This window comes from Lutjanus erythropterus, chromosome 21 (assembly GCF_056507025.1).
Source record: "Lutjanus erythropterus isolate fLutEry1 chromosome 21, fLutEry1.hap2, whole genome shotgun sequence".
Classification (NCBI taxonomy): Eukaryota; Metazoa; Chordata; class Actinopteri; order Lutjaniformes; family Lutjanidae; genus Lutjanus; species Lutjanus erythropterus.
Genome location: NC_139337.1, coordinates 32215995 through 32224010, shown reverse-complemented (window position 1 = coordinate 32224010; position 8016 = coordinate 32215995).

Genomic DNA, 8016 nt, shown 5'->3' with positions numbered 1-8016 from the left:
GACAGAGGGGGAGGCTCAGGTGTGATTCATCACAAACCAGGGACTAACTGTAGTCTCACCGTCCAAAAACCAACAGCTCTGCTCCAGGATGAGATGTCATTTTTCTGAGAGGAGTGATGCCTCCAACTGAACGTCATGACGTGAAACTAAACAAGATCTCTGCAGGGAGATGAAACATAAACACTCTGCAGCTCCGTCTTTAACTAAATGATGACAGTTTGTGAGGACGTTACTCTGCACTTTTCTGGACTCGTCGTGTTAGAAATCTGCGCCCAGAGGCCCGTTAGCCCTGAGCCTGGACTGTAAGGCTACGCGTTACGGCCACCAGAGGGAAGCCAAACATTTTCATCAGTCAGGAGTTCATAAATTTTGTTACTGCAGGAACATTAAAGTACAAACTCAGTGGAGGGAAGGAGATCTTCTTACTGACTTTAATCATATTTTATGAAGGTTTGTGCGGCGTGATCTTCAGTCTGTCTCTACCGTCGTAGACATTCATGGTTTCTGTGTTTTTTCAGGAAATTTTGGGGGATTTTTGGGACCTGTGATGGAGAATTATTAACCTTATTAACTTTTAGACTTGCATAAAGTTTAATTGATCCATTAACTAAATAAATAGACTGAAGTTTAGTCCCTCCAGGATTTTGCAGGCTGTTTTTGGAATTGTTGCACTTTAAAGAAAGATTTTATGGCAGCTTTTCTAAAAACAAAAACAGATGCAATGCATGCTGCATTTCTTGCAATAAAATTGCAGTAGACAGTGAAAATAGCTGTTTTTTTTTTTAATATTTCATTAAAAAATTCAAAGCTGCACTCTATTCTGAGTGTTCCCAGTGACCTCACCAAAAACTATCAACTCTTCAGATATTTCACCCAGGTGTATTTCTACCACGAGTCAGTGTTGCGTATTTTGACCATGATTTTAAAGATTAACTTAACACCACCTTAAAGTGGCAGCTTAAAATACATTTTAAATGTACAACATGCAAATTCTGCTGCTGCTGGTCTTCAGAAAATTACAACAACAACAAAAGATGTAGTTTGACGTCGTCTGAAGTTTTTAGACATTTTCATGTGGAAATATTTCAAATTGTTCTTAAAATCGATAAACCTACCCAAAAATTATATATATATATTTTCATGTAGTTTGATCTAAAATACACACAAACACCAAAAAAACTACTAAAACCAGAAAACACACAAAACCGTAACCAGTGTGTGTGTGTGTGTGTGTGTGTGTGTGTGTGTCAGAGGTGATAGGGTGTGGCTTCCTGCTCTGTGTCTCATCTCTCTGGAGGTGATGATGGGAAGAGGCAGCGTTCATGACACTTAATACTCACACACACACACACACACACACACACACACACACACACACACACACACACACACGTCTACTGGTCATAATGTCAGTGACATCACCTGAACCTTGTGAACATCTCATAGAAAACACTTTATAGAAATGTTCTTATAGCTGAACTTAAACACACCGTCAGAGATGAGTTTAAGTTTGATTCAAAGATAATGATAATAATGACGATGATAAGAAAAAGAATACTTTTATTTATAAAACCCTTTTCCAGATTAAAAGATTGAGAGACCAAGAATTAAAAACCAGAATCCATGAAATCCCACCCTGCTTAAAACCCAGAATTATTATCATTAAAGGTCATAACCAAGCAGCACTGAGCTCGTACACAAACCAAATGCAAAATTAAAGTTAAAGAGCTCTGGCATTAAAATGACTCCATCACTGTAAAAGAAAAGCTAACAGCTGTTAGCTTGTTTACATCCGTACCGTTCGTATCCCAGGCGCTGACGTTTTCAGCGTGTCGGCTGCAGCTCGCAGGTTGTTCTTGTTTCTCAGGGACTTTGAAAATGCAGATACTGCATCCAGAGGCAGGATTTATACCTGCAGTGTGTATTCAGTGTGTCAGACTGGTGTGTGAATGATGTTCACTTAAAGACTTTGTGCTGTGTGCAGTTTTCAGGGGCTTTCTTCATCTTCATCTTCATCTTCATCTTCATCTTCATCCACCTTATGAGCAGGTTTACATCTAACTGTAGTTTTTTTCTTTTACCTCTTTTATATGCAGTATAGCAACAATACTGCTGAAACAAAACTCAGAGGACTGACTGACATGTTGTTAAATATTATTTGAAATATGACTCATGATATACAGTTTCTGGAAATGTATGATTCAGGTTTTTCACATAGTTGAGTGCTGAAAAAGGTTCTGGGTTGGTCTGATCCTGAGCCCACAGTGTGGTGTTTGTGGTCGTCCACAGTTTACTGGTCGAGTGTGGACGAACAGATGTGTCCATTTATTTCCTTTTCTTCAGCTGTGACGTAGGATACGTGTCTTCAAACACTTGGACGTTTTGATATCGGGCTCTGTGGGGACTGACTCACTTTTAAAGCCTCGAGTGGCCATTTGAGGAACTGCAGCTTTTGGTTCTCCAGCGCTTGCTTCATTTTTCAGCCCCGGAGGGCGCTGCTTGGTGACGTCACAGAGACTACGTCCATGTTTTACACAGTCCACGATGGAAAGACGTCCATTTCTGAAACACTTCATCAGAACTAACAGACCGCGGCGGTGGTGTCCACATATTTTTGTGCAAAGAAAAGAGAAATCTACCTACAAATACTTCTGCACTTGAGATGTTTGTTTCTGTTTGTCTCACAGATGAGAACAGGAAGCCCCGTACAGACGCTGCTGCAGACTCTTCTCTGTTCTCGTCAGGCTCGGCCGCCCAGTTGGCTGCCTCTGGGTTGAACTCAGTGTGTGTGAGAGAGAAATTCGGATGTACGTAACTCACCAGCTCTTTAAGTGTCCCCTATTCCCCGACATCTGGAGTGTGTGTCTGTGTGTGTGCGTGCAGGAAACTGAAGGCTTTTTGTCCAGCCTTAATGTTGAACACAGACACAGTTATATGAGAGACAGAGACTAATATAAGGTTTGGTAACACTGACACTGAGGTCACAGTCTGACTTCACATCACTGGAGATAAATGATACTTTTATTTTGAAGGGTTATATTATCCTGACTGTAGCAGCGGTGCGTTCACCTGTAAAGCTGCTCAGCGTCTTGTGTCATGGACTGAAACACACATATAAAACCTGTGTACCAGTTGTATTATCAGTTCCTCCTGCTGTCCAACGCTTCTGTTCCAGACTGAGTCGTAGAGACTTCAGGTGAGCTGATGTGTGGTCATACGAAGTTCTTCTCCAGTCACTGGATTATCTACAGTAGATGGAGGTTTCATGGAGAAGCAGCAGGAGTGAAGATGTAGGAAGCCGCCTTAACATAAAAAAGTGTAACGTATTGATTCCTGAGCGTGTTGCGTCCGAGCCACGGTTTTGATCATCCTACACACATCTGCATGCATCATCAGGAGCGATTTGTTTCACTGAGCTTCTTTATTTGCACATATTTTGCTGAATTGGTCGTCTTTCCTTGATTTTTGTGCCAATAGTTTGTTTGGTTTTACGTTTTTATGAAGTGTAATAAAACACCCCGTGTGGCCTCGATGAGCTCCGGCGATGTGTTGCAGCCGTAATGGAACTAAGCCGTGCGCGGTGGAATCAAGCCATATGTGTATGCTATATTTAGAAGGCCAGATGAGATATCCTTCCACTGAGTTCTGGTCTGACCCGGGGTCTGGGAAAAGGCTGTACCTCCTCCAACAGCACTTCAAAAAAATCCAAACTATTCCTTTAAGTTTACTTTGTACACACTTTGTGTGGAGGATTGTTACAACCTGCAGAATATGGGTTGAAACCTTTCTTGGTAACCATGGAAACCAGAGAGACCTGAAGTCCCGTTTCATAAAGTGCATTATATTCCCACGCAGTCCAACACGCTCAGAGTCACGTCACAAGACGTCTGATCACAGTCCAAGAAGAGGGACGACAGGATCCAACCAATCAGCTGCTCACAGGGCGCAGGACCTCCAACATAGCCACCAGTGGAGGTGAGGAAGGGGGCGGAGTTAAACCACCCGACGGTCATTTTGGTTACATACTGACAGAGGATGTGACGTTCAGGGACAGACACATTAAACACAACGATCCTGTCAGATTATTCTGAATCAAAACTCATTTCACTGAGTGACGATGATGAGACGCAGACACACACACACACACACACACACACACACACACACACACACACACACACACACACACACACACACAGATCAGTGTGTCTGTAAATCAGAGGTGACAGGGATGAGTTGCAGATTCAGCTGCAGACTGGAGAGTGTGTGAGGTGTTTACGATAGAAACACACACACACACACACACACACACACACACACACTAGCATGCATACGTACAACTTTATACGCACACATGCAGACAACACACACACACACACACACACACACACACAGACACACACTGGGGACTCGGGACTCCCTCATATGATGTCCAGCGGGGGTTTCTTTGGAAACCACTTCCTGATGTGGGCCGGATGGAGAGACAGAGGTGTTGTGCAGCTGCAGCAGCTGGATTTGACATTAAAGCAGCCGCGACCCTCGATGCACTGCTCTGCACGCCAGTAGCCAATAAGGAGACGGCGTTCACTCACACACACACCTGTCGCCTCCAGTCTGGACAGGATGTGTACTCCTGGTTGTCATGGCAGCATCGCTGCACTCGTCTTTTTTCCTCTTCCTCTCGGTCTGTCGTTCTTTCTGTCAGAGGAAACGAGACGGAGATGGATTCAACAGAGATGTTTGTCTCACTCTGATCAGTAAATCTGCGCAAATTCAACCTTCAGTGCAGAGTGGAGCCGTCGCAGGCAGAAAAGATTAGTAATTAATACCATCAGATCATCTCATCACAACAGGATGAAAGAAATTCTTATTTTGTTCTTAAACAAAGTGTCAAACGCAGACTGGCGACAAGATTGGGCGGAGTTAAACAGCTTAATGAAAAACATCCTGGCCAGATGAGGCAGAGGCAAAAAGAAAATCCAAAATGGGTCCACAGTGCATGAAATAAAATGGGAAACAAAAGTCCTGACAAGGCAATGATCCAAAATCTCAGAGGGGAAACTTGACAGACAGACGAGACAGACACAAGACTCAGGACTCTGGTTGGAGGTTGATGAGGGGCAGGTGGAAACAATCAGAGCTCAAAAGGGTGGAAAAACAGACAAAGACAGGAAGTAAAGCCAGAAACAAGAGGGAAGACAACTACAAAATAAAACAGGAAACACAAAAACCATTACAGTAGTACCTACCTGAGTGTGTTCATGAAACGCATTTGAGCCTAAATTAGATGTCATTAGCATATGGACACGCCCAATAAATCCATATAAGGGTAGCAGATTGAAATGTGTACAAACCACAAAGCAAACAGCCTCTGACATTTGACAGGTGACATTAACTAAACATTAACAAAAGAAATGAAAAAGAAATACGACTGAAGGACAGCAAAAAGAAAGAGCACATTCTTAACTAAGAACAAACAGGAAGTAAGAAAGTTGTTAAATTGTTTGCATGCACGAGTAGGATCAAATCTGTTCAACCAACTCAAAACACTTCACATGCTTCCACGTTGTCATAAAACAGTTTGCTTCTCTTTTTACCTCTCAGATAAAAAGAAGACTGAAGTGCAACACACACGTGTTACAGAGCGTTTTATTATAGGATATCTATAATATAATAATAATAACATTAAGTGCTTTGTAAGTATGAAAGAAAAACTGTAAAAAGACACAAAGTCAGATACACATAAACACTCAGATCACTTCATTCATATAAACGTGTTTAACACACATACAAGCCGTACCACAGTTGATCAGCACAGTTTGATCCGAGTTTCTGGATTGGACGGACCGCAACTGGATAGACCTACAACCAATCAGAGCAGCCAAACATGTGATGTAACTTCACAAATCTGGACAGGTGACAGGTTCCTTTGTCAATCATCATGTGGAACCCACCCCATAGTGGATAAATGTTGTGATTGGCCCGACTGGAACCAAGAATGGTAGAATTCTGCCTCAACGAACCCCCCAGGAAGAGTGCTGGGCTTTTTCTCTGACATAGTGTCCAACACGTGTAATAACAACGTTACACAGAGCCATTTCTCTACAAAACGATGCATTTCACTATCAGAGTTCAATCCATTCTGTCCAAGAACATTTGTAAAGTGTAGAGGAGCCGTGTGATTAAATTGATAGAAGAGGCTAAACTGGAAGTTAGTAGCTCGGCTGAAGAAATCTCTGTTGTGCTTCACAATTCAGGAGCTCTGAGCTGCTCTTATGGGAATGATGGTCTCTAAGGTTAGCCATGAACCAAACACTGGACTCTTTAAAATGACCTAATAATGTTGCTGGATGAAGCCGATGGTTCACAAAATTGACACATGAAGGTCTGAACCACATTTTATAAGTCTGTCCAATAGTTTCTTTGAGTTTGGACTAAAGTGTTGGACTGAAATGTCCATCCACAGAGCCACGCTGCTAACGTGGACAGTTCTTATTTACAACCCTTATTTACTCCCTTTCTTTACTTTTATCACTTTCTGAGTGTCTCAGTGATTTGTATAGAATGAATCCAGTGTGTAGTGTCCAGGTTACACACACTACATGTACTCAACATCCCACAAGACAGTGTTTTTTTTCTGTGGTAGCACCAACAAAGTCACTTTCCTGCTCGCTGCTGGACAGACCGGAGACATTCAGATGACAGCTGAAACACTGTGTTTACTGTGTGTTGACTTGAACGTGCAGAATCATTGTGTTCATCCACAAACTGAAGACTCACCAGTATCAGTCTGCCAGTTCACACTGGTCCCACTGGACGTGACGCAGAGGTGACGTCGCCGGCCGTGTGTTGAACCCGTCAGACGTGAGAGCAGGAGGGAAGACGATAAAACAGACGGAGGAAGAGAAAGAGAGGAATAGTGGAAAACAAAGCAGAGTTATGAGTAACCCACCTGTTTCCTCACAGAAACACAGCAGCTTTGTGTGTCGGGCTGTGAAACAGCTCAGCAGCCTCCAGATGCTAAAATTAACGTCTGATGCTCCTCAAACTGCTTCAGTTTCAACATGAGAACCTGCAGACGCCGTCTGAAAGCACAACAATGTCTTCACTCTGAGCCAGTGATTGATGGAACGCAGTAAAACCACATCAGGAGTGTTTTTATGAAGACTGAATGAAAACACCTTTTACAGCCTCGGTGCTGTGGGTTCTAGAGACGAAGAACTGATGAACGTTAGTCATCCGGGTCAATAAAAGGAAAAACAGAATCACGGATTTAAAAACTAGCATTGCAAACACATTTTGAAATAAAAATGTCATAAAAGTATTCATCATACAACTATATAATATTGTTGCTGTCAGTTTTACGGGGGGGAGTTTTATTGCAGGAAATGTCCTGAGATTAACAACTTTAGCTTAAAACTTTAAGTTTAAAGGTCCAGTATGTAAGATTTAGGGGGATCTTTTGGCAGAATTTCTCTATAAAGGGCGGAGGTCCTCAGTGTAACACACAGGGCTCACGAAACTCACATCACAGTTTGATGACAGCGTTGATCAAATATGAATCAATATTCTGTTTCTTCATTGCCTGTTTATGATTTAAAATGTTTTCAGAAACATATTTTAGCGACTGTTTAGCTGTAATATGAGAAACTTTGTGACCAGATAAACTGACATCATTTCCAGGTGAGCCAGAAACAAGCTCCGCCCAACTCACTGTATGTCACCCACCTGCTCCATGTTCTCCACGGTACTGAGCACGCTCTGGTTGCAAAAAAATCCCCCAAGATGGCAACGCCCATGATGGCAGACCTGAGACTTCAAAATGGAAGTCCACAAACCAGTGAGTGGCGCTGGGTTCACAGTGTTTGAGCTCTGAATGATCTCTCACAGTTTCTCTTCTTACCTCTCTTTGAGCCGCCAGGTCGAATGTGGTTCCACTGACGTCTGTGAAGTCAATAAAAATCACTCTGTGTTCAGTCAGATACACGTGAAGGATGGAAAAGTTGTTTGGTCAGT